Here is a 16,907-nt window from a genome sequence, read left to right on the forward strand (position 1 = left end):
CAGCCAATCGTAACAGGGAACTGATTAGTAATCATAATGGTTGACACATGGTGGCATTCAGACCTGTGACAAAAGACAGAAGGAAAACAAAAGGAAAACAAAACACACAAGGAGACAACATAAAGAGATGCATTGTAGGATGTAACAGTAGTATTAAAAGAAATTTGAAGAGTGGAGACAGGAAACAGGATGGGAAAAATTGGGACAAAAGGCAGATTCGAATCCTGGTCGTCTGCACAAAAAAAGCACATCCACACCCTATTTTCACCCCATGCCACTGCAGTTTGTCTTCAATTTCTATTTCCATCAGACTGTTGGAGTGCAAATAGCCATGCTGCGTGGCAGGTGCTATTTACACCAATAAAAAGTCACTCTGTAGTCTTCATCATGCTTTGGAGATCAGCTGAGTATTTCATCCCCTCAGTTCCCTGAGCCATGTCAGCTGCACTGTAAAAAAAAATTTTTGCTTGAGTTTACAGTAAATTCCTGGCTACTAATTGCATGACTTTCACAGTATATTTTACAGTAGTATTTCTACAATTTATTACGATTAAAATAACTATTTACTGTGACTTCACATTGAACAGGTCCAGGAAATTACTGTAATGCAGCAGAATCACAATTATCAAATGTATATTTTTTAACCTGCAATGTTTGATAATTGTCACCATTGTTGAGTTTTGTATGCCGAGTGTTGATATCTGTGTGTACCTGGATGCCAACTCTACTAAAAGATTATGTGCAATAACAAATCAATCATATTACAGCATGTTGTAAGCATCACTACCTCATTGTTTAAATGCACCATAGTGTAGACTATACATCTTAATCAGACTTGGTCAATCTCTAAATTAAACTAATTTTCACCCTGCAGTACAGTGCAAAGAATAATGTTCTTAAAACACAACTGCACCAGCTAAGAGAAAATTTCATAATTTTAAATAAGTCAAAGTTCCCAGTCAAAGAGAACACTAAACACCATAATGGTGACTTCAATCGAAACACAATTATCCCTCAGTACAGTGCGATATTGTCCTTTCTTTTTTACAATATGTTTTGTTATAACAGAAATGGCATAGCTTGTATTGATTTTACAGTAAAATACTGAAAGCAGTATTTTATGGTAAGAAATAAATTTTAAATCTTGTAAAATCCTGGCAATTTTTTACAGTGTGAAATAAATTATTACAATGAAAATGTGGCATGTTTCCCTTTTTAATCCTAATTTATTCTCTGTAATTGTACTTCCATTTGCTATGTGTGTGGAAATATTCTATTGTGTTAAGGCCGTCAAGCATTTATCAAAGCAAATCCTAATACACTGATTTTGATTTCACCTGAGTAGACAATATTTTAAGTCACTTACGAAAACTGTAATCAACTCTTCGTTCCCTCTCTTTCCTCTCCTTGTTATTATGTAGCCAAGTGGAGAAATTTCATGTAATTTAATTCTAGTCATATATTGGACGTGGAAGTTTTGCGACTCCGTAATTTTGCGACACCTGCTTTCCGGCACTCTCTCGTGTTAGAAACGTGAAAAGTTGTATTGCGCAAGAGAGCTCCCAGTTTTGTTCATCGGTTGAGGATTCTTTGAGTAAATATCAAATTTTACACAAAATGCTTATAAATTGCATTTAAATATGTATTCAGAAGAGTTACATGTTAAAACTGAGTGTTTGTTATGGATCATTTTTGAAGGATGCATATGGATTTCAAGTGTGGAGTTTGACCATATTTGCTGCACATGTGAGAACTGGGTATGTAAATTTAGAATTAATCATATCTTACTTAATGATTTACAGCCCAGAGTGTTTTCCAGTTTAGTGAATAAGTGTAATACTTGTTATATGTGAAAATAAGTGTAATGAGAATTCTATTGTTTTAAACTATTATACTGTACATGCCCTTAAAGCCTGGTTAAAAATGCATGCAATGCTTTGAGTGATTTAAGCAATTACTTGAATGTATAAAATGCTGTTAATGATATAAGCATGTATTAAGATGATGTATGCCGAGGCATGTGGGTAGGCTAATGCCCTGTTTGTGTTTTCATTTAACATTAGCCTGTACTGTATTTCAGTTCCATATTTCATTTTCGTTTTTAATTTTTTTGCATTTTGTTATACCATATTTCAATTTTTGTATCTTCTTTATAATTTTTTTTTTTATTTATATACAGCCCCATTGACTGCTTTTTTTTTTTTTTTTTTAAACAGCCATCAGAATAAAACCCCAATAGATATTTTTGTATCCGTGTTGTTTACAAAGATCTGTTTATAGTAAATTGGTTATTTCCCACAAATATGATGTTGGTGTCTTAGTGAAGTGTGTAACTTCTGTGCCATTACTGTCACAAAACTGACTTGCAGAAATAATTAATGTTTTCAGAAAAAGCAATTTTTCTATGCATATACAGTAATATCTTTACATTGGAATTGCAATCACAATATCCATGCTGATCTGCTAAAATTCAACAGTTTTATTTTTTTTTAAGAGGTTTTAAATATAGGTCCCACTATAACAAAAGGGCTATTGTCCCAACTGTTGCACACATACACAAATTACCTCATCACATTAGACAATTAGGGTTTCTTTTCAAACCCAAACTAGACTCTGACACTAATTATAAAGACACAATACAGTCTAGGAAAACTGGGAGTTGTAAAACGAAAGCTGATAATCATTTTTACTACTATAGTGCTTTTCTAAATGAACAGACTTGAGATTTACATTAACTTCCCCATTCCCACACTGTCTATCTGTTTCTCATTAGTGTCTGTGGTGACAGAATGTGTATTTGGATGCTTTATACCTTTTGTTCCCTTTTCTCTCTGTTTTGTTATTGCTGGGAAACAGTCATTTTCAGCAGATGAATCTTATCTGCCTCTTTCATTTGATGATTATTTACAAGCTCACAGTGTTGCAGTGTCTTTCAGTGTCTTTGGTCCCCATATCCAATTCTTGAAACAACCTTTTGCTCAAATGTCTATTCTCTCTTTCATTATTCTACGCATATGGGTCTGCATTTCCTGTAATATATTTGAAACCTGACTTTCTATCAGTTGGATGAAGGTCTGAACCCATCCTTTGTTTGGTCCCCTTCTCCTTTTACGTCAGCTGGGAAACAAGATAAATGTCTTGGAAGAAGAGACAATAGAAGTGCATCAATTGCTTTCATCTTTTCAGGCATGAGGCTTTTAGGGCAAACATGAGGTGAACATCCTAGTGTTGCAGGAAACAAAGAGTTACATCTGTTCTTTTGGAAATACATTATAAAACAAAAGAATTATGAAAGAAAAATTTCAGGCAAGGTCATTTAACACAAGCTTTCACACACAAAAGTATATCAGTACCTATGTTCGGAAAGGAATACTTGCATAATACTTACACACATGTTGGGCCTCATGTATTCAGATAGAAGACAAAGGCAGGCCAAACACAGTCGTAAAAACCTAACTCAAGCCCCCACATTCCAAGTCGTAAATCTTACTGATAAAAATCGTGCCAAAATCAAACAAAGGGAGTCCAAAAAAGACTACAAATCCCATGAAGCCTTGCTCACTAAAGGATCGAACTCTCAACTCCTATTGGATGAGGCACACAACAGAACGTCACCTCAAACCATGACATCATCAGGAGTTGAAATACCTCTAAAATGCTTTCGTGATTTGCTTCCAGCGACTTTGTTTGCAGCGTGTGGACGCAGCTCTTCGCTGCTCTCCGGTGCAACCTCGTGGCACAAGGAAGTAACGTCCGACTTGAAACTGTAGCCATACAATCTCCATCTCGCTGGACGAGTTGAGATTACTCTGTGTTCAACCGAACACTCTAACGGATCCGAAGGAGACCGCCGAGCAATTCGCACCTTCATCCGTTTGCCTACAGAAGTGAAGAGATTAAAGATTTCTCTTCCATCTTCAATCAAGTCGACATTTCTGAGTTCTCCGCCAGCCCGCCGAGAATCAACAGCCGTACCGCCCGCCGACAGAGCGAGGAAACGGCCTCCCGTCATCACCTGAGCCTCAAGGAACCAGGTCAGAGTTAAAGGACGGAGGAAAACACATTCTACATGTGTCCTCATGCGATTCAAGTAAGAGGTTACGTCTGGGCAGAGATAGAATATTATAGTGTGTTATTCTTGTGTTTCAAGGTTTTTTCTTGTACAGTTTATGGACCGCCACATCCGCTCATTATTAATACTCAGGGTATTAATTATCACAAATTTGTTTTGCTGTATTGTGGTCCAGCCAAATTGGACTGTTGTGCATTTTCGCCATCGCGGGTGAGACAGAAACTGAGTTCATCCATTAAAGAGTCAAAGAACACGGGACTTTTACAAGCCATCCACCGCGTCTCTGAGTGATAAACTGACAGCTGTTTTCTCTCCCACTATCGTGAAATCGGCTTTAGGGCTGTCACTTAATTAATTCTCTCTCTCTCTCTCGTACTAACCACACACACCCACACACACACACACACACACACACACACACACCCCTTATGTGTTATAGGATTATTTTTATTTGCATATCTATTCATATCACTGTTTAGTTTGTAGTTGTAAGTCGGAAGTTTATTGACTGCATTGTATTAATTATTAATTGATATTACTGCATAAATAAACTTTTGTTTATATTACAAAGAGAAGTGTTTTGGTTTGTTTTGCATACGCCCGTGTCATGCTGACGGGATGTCAGTGCTCAGATTCAAACCTTCATTCACTGTTTTTTTTCCCCGAAAATCGATATTCTTCGGATGTCGATTTTCCTAAGAAAACAATCTAATATTGAGACTGTTTTACTATTTGGTTATTAGTCCCTGATTCCAGGGTGGTGCCCCGTCAATGTTAATCCTTATTAATATTCTATTGATTTTTGATAATTGATAATTATCTTTGATGATTGAATTTGAATGATCAATAAGCTAGTGTTAATTTTAATTGTTTCATCGATGTTAACAATTAACGATTATCTTTGATAATTGTTGATTTAAAGGATTTAAAAAAAGCCAACATTGATTCTCATCAATGTTCTATTGATTTTAATAATTAATAATTATCTTTGATAATTATTAATTATTGCTAATAACCAAACTTGCTCCTAAACGTAGCACACCACATTTACTGGAGCCCCATATGAGGTTTTAATGAGTTAGATTCAATTGATTAATTTAAATATTAATTAATAACTACAGAAATAATTATTAATTATTTCTGATAGTAACACTGATCTAAACAACTAGTAAAGCCCTACACACAGTACAGTTCATAGTAAAAAAAAATTCACATTGTTATATTTATAATTTTTTGGCTGAACTATTCCTTTAATTAAACAACATGAAATGTATCAAAAAACACCCCAATGCACACAACTGATACAAAATATAAGAAGTAACATAAATATTTCACTAATATATAATCAAATGTGATGGGTCATGCAGGGACCTCGAACACCCAATTTTTTTTCTATCTATCATTTTTAATGGTATATATGTATTGTCATGTTAAACATAGTGAAAAATTTCACTGTTAACTGTGAGGTAAATCATATTTTTTTTCTTCCAAAAAACATGTTTTTACAATATTTTACCATAAAAAAATATTGTCTTGTTAAATAAAATATAATTTTTACCGTACATTGTAAGGTAACTACCCGTTAAAGTAATGTTCTGGTTTCAATGCAATTTAAGCTCAAGTGAAAGCATTTGTGGCATGTTGATCACCACAACAATATTTTCCACTCATCCCTCATTTATTTTATTTTATTTTATTTATTTTTTATAAAAAAGGAAAAATCGCACATACAGTAAGGCACTTACAATGGAAGTGAATGGGGCCAAACCATAAACATTAAAATACATACTGTTTCAAAAGTACAGCCACAAGAGGTAAATATTATACATGTTAGCTTGATTTTAGTGTTATAAAATTGCTTACTAACCTCATAAATGTGAAGTTACATCCAATATTACAACTTTGTTGCCATGACGACGCAGCACCGTAAACCCGGTAAGCGATTTTATCAGACAAAAATCATGTTAACACTAATAATGTTTATGTCCTTTGGTTCTACTTTTGAAAGAGTGAGCATTTTAATGTTTATGGACTCTCTCTCTCTCTCTCTCTCTCTCTCTCTCTCTCTCTCTATATATATAAAATATATAAACTCAGCAAAAAAGAAACGTCCTCTCACTTTCAACTGCTTTTATTTTCAGCAAACTTAACATGTGTAAATATTTGTATGAACATAAAAAGATTCAACAACTAAGACATAAACTGAACAAGTTTCACAGACATGTGACTAACAGAAATGGAATAATGTGGCCTTGAACAAAGGGGGGTCAAAATCAAAAGTAGCAGTCAGTATCTGGTGTGGCCACCAGCTGCATTAAGTACTGCAGTGCATCTCCTTCTCATGGACTGCACCAGATTTGCCAGTTCTTGCTGTGAGATGTAACTCCACTCTTCCACCAAGGCACTTGCAGGTGGGGCCCTCACCCTCTGATCCCACAGGTCCCAGACGTACTCAATGGGATTGAGATGGCCATGGCAGAACACTGACATTCCTGCCTTGCAGGAAATCATGCACAGAACGAGCAGTATGGCTGGTGGCATTGTCATGCTGGAGGGTCATGTCAGGATGAGCCTGCAGGAAGGGTACCACATGAAGGATGTCCTCCTTATAATGCACAGCGTTGAGATTGCCTGCAGTTACAACAAGCTCTGTCCGATGATGCTGTGACACACAGCCCCAGACCATGACGGACCCTCCACCTCCAAATCGATCCCATTCCAGAGTACAGGCCTCGGTGTAACGCTCATTCCTTCGACAATAAACGCGAGTCCGACCAAACCACGACTCGTCAGTGAAGAGCACTATTGCGTACAGTCTGAGCACTGATGGAGTGATTGTGCATTCCTGGTGTAACTCAGGCAGTTGTTGTTGCCATCCTGTACCTGTCCTGCAGGTGTGATATTTTCTGATGTACCGATCCTGTGCAGGTGTTGTTATATGTGGTCTGCCACAGCAAGGACGATCAGCTGTCCTTCCTGTCTCCCTGTAGCGCTGTCTTAGGCGTCTCACAATACGGACATTGCAATTTATTGCCCTGGCCACATCTGCAGTCCTCATGCCTCCATGCAGCATACCTAAGGCACGTTCACGCAGATGAGCAGGGACCCTGGGCATCTGGTGTTTTTTAGAGTCAGTAGAAAGGTCTCTTTAGTGTCCTAAGTTTTTATAACTGTGACCTTAATTGCCTACCGTCAGTAAGCTGTTAGTGTCTTAACAACCGTTCCACAGGTGCATGTTCATTAATTGTTTATGGTTCCTTGAACAAGCATGGAAAACATTGTTTAAACCCTTTACAATAAAGATCTGTAAAGTTATTTGGATTTTTACAAAATTATCTTTAAAATACAGTGTCCTGAATAAGGGACGTTTATTTTATTTTTTTGCTGAGTTTATATATATATATATATATTATAACTACGTTATACTGTCTGCGTATGTGTGTGTGTGTCTATCTCTCTATCTATCTATCTAATCTATCTAATCTATCTATCTAATCTATATATACATACATACATACAGTTGAAGTCAGAAGTTTACATACACCTTAGCCAAATACATTTAAACTCACAATTCCTGGCATTTAAGAATGTGAAATATCAGAATAATAGTAGAGAGAATGATTTATTTCAGCTTTTATTTCTTTCATCACATCCCCAGTGGGTCAGAAGTTTACATACACTTTGTTAGTATTTGGTAGCATTGCCTTTAAATTGTTTAATTTGGGTCAAACTTTGGGTAGCCTTCCACAAGCTTCTCACAATAAGTTGCTGGAATTTTGGACCTTTCCTCCAGACAGAACTGGTGTAACTGAGACAAGTTTGTAGGCCTCCTTGCTTTCACACTCTTTTTCAGTTCTGCGCACAAATTTTCTATTGGATTTAAGTCAGGGCTTTGTTATGGCCACTCCAATACCTTGACTTTGTTGTGCTTAACCCATTTTGCCACAACTGTGGAGGTATGCTTGGGGTCATTGTCCATATGGAAGATCCATTTGCGACCAAGATTTATCTTCCTGGCTGATGTCTTGAGATGTTGCTTCAATATATCCACATAATTTTCCTTCCTCATGATGCCATCTATTTTGTGAAGTGCACCAGTCCCTCCTGCAGCAAAGCACCCCCACAACATGATACTGCCACCCCCATGCTTCACAGTTTGGATGGTATTCTTCAGCTTGCAAGCCTCACCTTTTTTCCTCCAAACATAACAATGGTTATTATGGCCAAACATTAAATTTTTTGTTTTATTAGACCAGAGGACATTTCTCCAAAAAGTAAGATCTTTGTCCCCATGTGCACTTGCAAACTGTTGTTTGGCTTTTTTTATGGCAATTTTTGGAGCAGTGGCTTCTTCCTTGCTGAGCAGCCTTTCAGGTTATGTTGATATAGGACTCGTTTTACTGTGGATATAGATACTTGTCTACCTGTTTCCTCCAGCATCTTCACAAGGTCCTTTGCTGTTGTTCTGGAATTGATTGGCACTTTTAGCACCAAACTACATTCATCTCCTGAGTGGTATGATGGCTGCGTGGTACCATGGTGTTTATACTTGCATACTATTGTTTGTACAGATTAATGTGGTACCTTCAAGCATTTGGAAATTTCTCCCAAGGATGAACCAGAGGTGTGGAGTTCCACAGATCTTTTTTTCTGAGGTCTTGGCTGATTTCTTTTGATTTTCCCATGATGTCAAGCAAAGAGGCACTGAAATACATCCACAGGTACACCTCCAATTCAGTACACCTCCTATCAGAAGCTATTTGTCTAAAGGCTTGACATAATTTTCTGGAATTTTCAAGCTGCTTAAAGGCACAGTTAACTTAGTGTATGTAAAGTTTGACCCACTGGAATTGTGATATAGTCAATTAAAAGTGAAACTATCTGTCCGTAAACAATTGTTGGAAAAATTACTCATGTCATGCGCAAAGTAGATGTCCTAAACAACTTTACAAAACTATAGTTTGCTAATATTAAATCTGTGGAGTGGTTAAAAAAATTTGTTCCTTCTCTGTCACTCACTCGATGTTGTGTCGATGTAGTGACACTAGGGGTCACTCTTGGGAGCCTGAGACACCTCTGGTCTTTGATAAAAGGCCAATGAAAATTGGTGAGTGGTATTTGCATGCCACTCCCCCGGACATACGGGTATAAAAGGAGCTGGTATGCAACCACTCATTCAGATTTTCTCTTCGGAGCCGAACGGTCATGCTCACTGAGTTGAATTCCCACGACTGTTCATTCACCTCTGCTGGATCTGATGGCGCATTTCAGCGGCTTCTCCCCCCTCTGCACTGGTGCAATGCAGAGAATGCCCCTGGGCTCTTCGGCAGAAATAAGAGTATATTTCTCTTAAAGAGTATATTTCTCTAAAAGAGCGGCACACACGGAACGTCTTTTTAAATACGTGTCTTTTTAAAGATGCCTTTCCGATTGTGTGTTATTCCTGGTTGCGCTCGTTATCTCTCACCTTCTGATGGTCACGATCACTGTCTTTCGTGTCTGGGCACTGCTCACGCGGAGACAGCGTTCGTGGATGGTCATGTTCTCATTGCGAGGACAACGATGCGGTCGTGGCTCGCCTTCGTAAGAAACCAAGCCACCCTAGAGGCTCCCCGCCTCAGTCCTTTTACCCACAGGTATGAGGCCAGTGCGGCTAGCACTGGGGGCCTCCGCCGGGTAACCCCCCGCGAACCTCACATTCCCCAGCACGCTCGTCTGCCCTGATTGGGCTTCCGGATGAGTCCGCCGGCTCGTCTCACGGCGAGTTCGACCTCTTATTCGGAGCCCGCGAAAGTGATGAGCTCTCGAGCGCAGCATTGGAGAGCGGGCTCGTCCAGTCGGACGCGGAAGCCTCAGCTGGGCTCCTCCCTTCTGGGACAATTGCCCAGTCACAGGCTGACACGGAGATGATGACATGCTTTCCCGGGCCACGCTCAAAGCCTCGACTCGGCTACGCGATTTAGATCACCGGGCGTCCGCCCAGGTTCAGTGGTGTCCGTTTCACCTTGGTGAAGGATGAAAACACTGCTACCTTGCACGGAGATTGCTACCCTCCTATGGAAGGGTGCGATAGAACCTGTCCCTCCAGCCGAGATGAAGAAGGGGTTTTACAGCCCCTACTTCATCGTACCGGAAAAAGGCGGTGGGTTGCGGCCAATCTTGGACCTGTGAATACTGAACTGGGCTTTACACAGACTCCCGTTCAAGATGCGGATGCAAAAAAACATTCTGGTGAGCATCCGGCATCAATTTTGGTTCGCGGCGGTAGACCTGAAGTACGTGTACTTCCACGTCTCGATCCTTCCTCGACACAGACCCTTCCTGTGGTTTGCATTCGAGGGTCAGGCATATCAGTACAAGGTCCCCCATTTCGGCCTGTCCCTGTCTCCTTGTATCTTCATGAAGGTCACAGAGGCAGCCCTTGCCCCGCTAAGTGAGGTGGGCATTCGCATTCTCAACTATCTCGATGACTGGCTAATCTTAGCTCACTCTCGGGACATGTTGTGTGCACACAGGGACTTGGTGCTCTCACACCTCAGCCGACTAGGGCTTCGGGTCAACTGGGAAAATAGCAAGCTCCTCCCGGTTCAGAGCATCTCTTTTCTCGATTTGGAATTGGACTCGGTCTCTTTGACAGTGCATATCACGAACGAGCATGCCCAGTCCGTGTTGGTCTGTTTGAAGGCGTTCAAACAGAAAACAGCGGTTCCACTGAAACTTTTTAGAGGCTCCTGGGGCATATGGCATCCTCAGCGGTGGCCACCCTGCTCGGGTTGATGCATACGAGACCGCTTCAGCACTGGCTTCAGACTCGAGTCCCGAGATGGGCATGGCGCCGTGGGAAACATCGCGTGGTCATCACGCCGGTCTGTCACCGTCTTTTCAGCCCTTGGACCGACCTCTCATTTCTATGGGCAGGTGTTCCCCTAGAACTGGTCTCCAGGCGCGTCGTGGTCACGACGGACACCTCCAAAATGGGCTGGGGCGCTGTTTGCAATGGGCACGCAGCCGCTGGCTTGTGGACGGGCACGCGACTGCATTGGCACATCAACTGCCTTGAGTTGTTGGCAATTCTGCTCGTACTGCGGAGGTTTCAGCTGTTTATCCAGGGCAAGCTCATGTTAGTTCAGACAGACAACATGGCAACGGTAGCATATGTCAACCGCCAAGGCAGTCTGCACTCTCGTTGTATGTCACAACTCGCCCGCCGTCTCCTCCTCTGGAGTCAGCAGCACTTCAAGTCGCTGCGAGCCAGTCACATCCCGGGCAACCTCAACACTACAGTGGACGTGCTGTCATGACAGGTTACCCTCAGGGGAGAGTGAAGACTCCACCCTCAGGTGGTCCAGCTGATTTGGAGTCGATTCAGACAGGCACAGGTGCACCTGTTCGCCTCCCAAGAATCCTCCCCACTGCCCGCTCTGGTACGGCCTGACCGAGGCCCCCCTCGGCATAAATGCACAGGCACACAGCTGGCCCCCTGGCATGTGCAAATATGCGTTTTCCCCCAGTGAGCCTACTTGCACAGACCCTGTGCAAGATTAGGGAGGACGAGGAGCAGGTCGTCCTGGTAGCACCCTACTGGCCCGCCCAGGCGTGGTTCTCAGACCTCACGCTCCTCGCGACTTCTGCGGTGGTAGACACGATCACTCAGGCTAGGGCCCCCTCTACGAGGCACCTGTATGCCTTTAAGTGGCGTCTGTTTGCTAAGTGGTGTTCTTCCCGACGGGAAGACCCCCAGAGATGCGCACTCGGATCAGTGCTTTCCTTCCTGCAGGAGAGGTTGGAAGGGAGACTGTCCCCTTCCATCTCGAAGGTGTACGTTGCCGCCATAGCAGCACACCATGACGCAGTCGACGGTAAATCCTTAGGGAAGCACGACCTGATCATCAGGTTCCTAAGAGGCGCCAGGAGGCTGAATCCCCCCAGACCACGCCTCGTTCTCTCATCGGACCTCTCTGTAGTTCTTCAGGGTCTACAGAGAGCCCCCTTTGAGCCATTGCAGTCAGCCGAGCTTAAGGCACTCTCCTTGAAGACTGCCCTCCTGACTGCACTCACTTCCATCAAGAGGGTAGGAGACCTGCAAGCGTTCTCTGTCAGCGAAACGTGTCTGGAGTTCGGTCCGGGCTACTCTCATGTGATCCTGAGACCCCGACCGGGCTATGTGCCCAAGGTTCCCACAACCCCTTTTAGGGACCAGGTGGTGAACCTGCAAGCGCTGCCCCAGGAGGAGGCAGACCCAGCCCTGTCGTTGCTGTGTCTAGTGTGTGCTTTAGCCGGCCAGGTGTATCGCTTGCACATAGCGCCTTCCACCTCCTTTTGAGCTGAAGACGTGCGCCATTAATTCCCAGTAGTGTTCACAAACTTTGTTCCCTGGTTGACTTCCTCCGAGCCCTGTGGCAGTCGAGTTTTCAGAGAGACTCGCTGCCGGCCCAGTACACGTGCTAACTAAGAGTCCTGTTCCGGGGTAGGTGCCCCGCATGTGCCGGTTTCCTGTAAGGCTAACCCCATGCGATATATATATCTTCCGCTTGTTCGTTTCCCTGTTGGCAAACTGCGTCTCCCTAGGGCAGAGCCCCTCTGCCCCAGTCTCCATGTTTGTAGTAACTCCTCCCCCGTTTGGTAGGATCTACCTTGAAGACTCTCCACATGGTCGGAAAGACCATGTGACATATTTTTCCACTTAAATATCCCCCCCTGTCTTTTGGGCGAGGTGTGGTCTCCGCGGTGTCTTCCCCTTGGAGGGAGCATAAAACCTGAATGAGTGGTTGCATACCAGCTCCTTTTATACCCGTATGTCCGGGGGAGTGGCATGCAAATACCACTCGCCAATTTTCATTGGCCTTTTATCAAAGACCAGAGGTGTCTCGGGCTCCCAAGAGTGACCCCTAGTGTCACTACATTGACACAACTTCTCGTTCCCTCCATCAGGGAACGGAGGTTACACAAGTAACCATGACGTTTTAATGACTTCAACCTAAGTGTATGTAAACTTCTGACTTCAGCTGTAAATATACAATATTTTCTGTGGTAATCAACACTATGCTTCAGCATGTGAAAAACAGTTTGTAGAACATAAAAAAAACAACTGTATTTTAAAAAAAAAATAAAATAAAATAAAAAAAGTCCATAAAAAAAACAGTTTATAGAACAGAACATCATGTGAAATTGTTTGTAGAACATACTCATCCTTTACCTATCTTTATTAATTTTGCCCATTGTAGCACCTTGAACAAAGCAAACACTGAATTCAGATCAGTATTTCTATTTTAAAGTTCAAGGCTCTTAGGGTCCTCAGTGGTGTGCAGTATTCGTATTCCTGACCCCTATCATGGTGTATCATCTGAACATCTGTGCTGGTTTGCTCCTCCTCTTCCATTCAGCCCTGGGCGATGCATCTGCAGCAGGGAGAATACCCAATCACCTCGTTATCTCCAACTCAGCATCTCTGTGATTTACTCACCTGCACCGATGTGTACTGCACAAACTAAAGGACAAACAGAAGGAGGGAGGGGTGAAAGGAGAGGAGGCAGGACTGGAAAATGTTCAAAAATGCAAGAAACTAACAATAGTAGGAGAGGTTTTGAACTGGAATTGTTTATGGCCATGGAGTACTCGAGAGAGAGAGAGAGAGGGGGGGGGGGGGGGGGATGGTAATGGCCAGATGTCAGATTGAAAGTTAATACACTTAATGTGGTGTGGTGAAGATCCGTGCTGAGCTGTGCTTGTAGCTCACATTGTGGAATTAGAGATTTGACACACTTTGCCAAAGATGTGAGATATCTACATTGTGATGGATAAGCTGTGCAGGTATATAATATATTAAAATATACATCAAGATGCACTTAACTGGTATTTTAGCTATTGAGAACTCAATCTGTGCTGTTTGACTGTTCAGTGACAAGAGGTATTTATAGCAACAAAAGAATGTTATTTTAACATGTGTATTTCATTTATTATTTAAACACAAAAGCTACTTTGTCAAATCGATCAGAAGCACCAGTCGCTGAAAGCTTATGCTGGATAGAGAGAGATTTGTCAAGTAAATTAATTTTATTTGCTGAATATTGTTGGAGCCGAGGCTTAGTGTTTACTGCATGTGCTCTGTCCCTTTGAGCTGTGGTGCTCATTTTATCAACATAAGATCGATTCTGGCTCATGGAATTTTCTAATCCTTTTCCATTCTGTTCTCCTAGTTGTTTCTTGTCATCTCTGTCTGTATAAATAAAAGTCTTATGGCATCTAAATACTATTGCGTATGACTAAGATGATACATTTTAATGTTACATTACATAACCAACAACATTTACAAGCTTGTTTAACTGACAGAGCATTGTACTTGCGATGCAAAGGACCGGGGTGTGAATCTTGAAGTGAACGTGAGACAACACATGAGCCAAAAGTGTCATGAAAGCACCACAAAATGATGTGGTTATTTGAACAATTGTGTTTTTCATCTCACATTTAATTTTTATGCCATTATTGGTTAGCTTTAGGATTTCGGGTAGGGAGGTCTGTTTTGTTGATTTTAACACGATAGAGCATTAGCTGTAAAAACCTAATCTGTTTTTCACCTCACATTTGCTTTTTATGACACTATCGGCTGGGTTTTGGTTTAAGATTTAGGGTAGGGTAGTAGGTTTTGTTGATTTAAAACTCGACAGAGCATTAACCTTAACAACCACATCTGTATGGGAGAAAATTTTACTCTCTTTTAGTGCCACACAGTAGACTTTCCACCTCTAAACTGCCATGATATATGTCATAAACCACGCAATATAATTTAGCATATGTTGCCAGAGTCACTTAATTTTCATGAGATCAGGCTGGAAATTTAAGTCATTATTTGCTAAAAATCCCCTCCGCGGTTGCTCTTAAATATTTTTCAATTCAGATATGGCACATCAAGACACGTCACACCAGGTTTAAAGTCAATGACAGGACACACAAGAACAATATCATTTTGATATCGTGACCTCAAACATGGCGTGAGATACCTTGATACGCATATTTAAATTGAACATGAGTGCAAATGAGATTTAAGAACTACAACTGGTGGAAAGGTTATCAGTGAATAACGACTTGAATTTCTGTCTTTTCCTCACACAAAGTTATTATATGGCCTCATAACACTTGGAATAATAAAACACAATTCGTCTGGACTACTTTTATAGTACTTTTAGGGCGTTTTTGTCATTTGTCATTTTAAGGTGTACAGTACCTTTAAAATATGAAGACATATTCGTATTTAAAAAATGTACATATATAATCCATTGTCAAAAGTACAACATATGCAGTTGGGTGATGTTTTCATTCTGTTTAAAATTGAGCTGGAATTTAATTTAAGTCTGAAGGCCTTTTCTGAAGTATGACTTTGCCCTCTCTATCAAAGATTACAGTTACAATAGCTTGAGATCTCCTCCGCTGAACCCTTGCCTCATTCTTAAAGCCACTCCATGTCTCCGTTATCTCTCGGCTTAGCTAACTCATCTGTGTAAGCATGTAGCCCATCAAACGCCACCCTCCTCTCCCCCTGACACAAGCAAAGACACACACCTCCCACCCAACCGGAGGTGGTCTCAAAAGAGACCCCATCTGGCTGGTTCTTAGAGAGACATCCGTGCCACACTCTACCAGTCTCACCAGGATGGCAGACAGACACTTTGAAGTTGAGCCTGCATGCTTCAGCGCCCGCCCTCTCTCAGCATTTACTCTAAGCCAAAATCTGGCAACACACTCTCATAAGGAAACGTCACTCTAGGGCCTTTTATCTTTTACCACAAAAAAGTTACTCTGGTGCCATATTCTTCTAAGAAGAGCACAAATGATATCTGAGAACTACAGCAGAGGTTTTCCATCACACAAAGCTATTGTATGGCTTTAGAAATCTACCTGTATTTAGACTGCTATGCAGTGGTCACTGTTAAGAGTGAGGCAAGGGCTCAAAAATATTTATGTAGTAGAATAATGGAATTATACTTTAAAGATGTAGCAAAAATGAAAATTCTGTCCAAATTTACTCAACCTCATGTTATTACAAACCTGTATGACTTTATTTCCTATGTGAAGAGAACTTTCGAGAACTTGAGATGTTTTATTAGTGCTAAACATGCATGTTACCGTGGATGAGCTTCTCTCATAGTTCTGATGAACGTGGAACAGACATCAAGATTTTCACTGAAATATGACTTACATTCTATGTTGTTTCACGCCAATGCGTTCACAATTTGAAAAATCGTATCAAAGATTTCCTAGGTTTTGACAGAATTGACACCAACATTTTGATGGTGCAGGAGAAAAGTTGCTAGACTTAAATCTTATAACTTATGAGATTGCTCTGGATCTTTAATGGCTGCCTGACTGTATCTGTGTGGATGTAGTCCATGCTTCTTAGTTTTGGTGACACTGGCCATATTTCAGTGTCAGACTTCCATAACCAATTACGGCCCTAAATCTTGAGTGCTAAATGACCCTCGTCATGTCACCGGAGATAGAGCCGAGTCATCTCTCAATTTCTGACATCCTCGCTGACTGTACGGGGTGAGGAGAGAGACATGATATCAAAGCAGTACAGGAGTCTTGATTCAGCATGAAACCTGGTGACCTTTCCACATTTCTGACAAGTAGACCCCACTGGCCTTTTGTGAAAATGCTAATTCCAAACGTTTGCCTTTTAAAAGCAGGTTCCTCTGGGACAGGCCGTGCATGTCAAACAGAAACCAGAGCAAAACCCCAGTGGAAAGTGAGGTCAGCTGTCTGATCAGCCCTCAACGTGAAATGTTGTGAGACTGTGCGTGGTTGTGAGTGTGTCAGTGTGTTTGTTAGCCTCTAAGCT

The sequence above is a fragment of the Myxocyprinus asiaticus genome, chromosome 30 (genome assembly GCF_019703515.2).
Source record: "Myxocyprinus asiaticus isolate MX2 ecotype Aquarium Trade chromosome 30, UBuf_Myxa_2, whole genome shotgun sequence".
NCBI lineage: Eukaryota > Metazoa > Chordata > Actinopteri > Cypriniformes > Catostomidae > Myxocyprinus > Myxocyprinus asiaticus.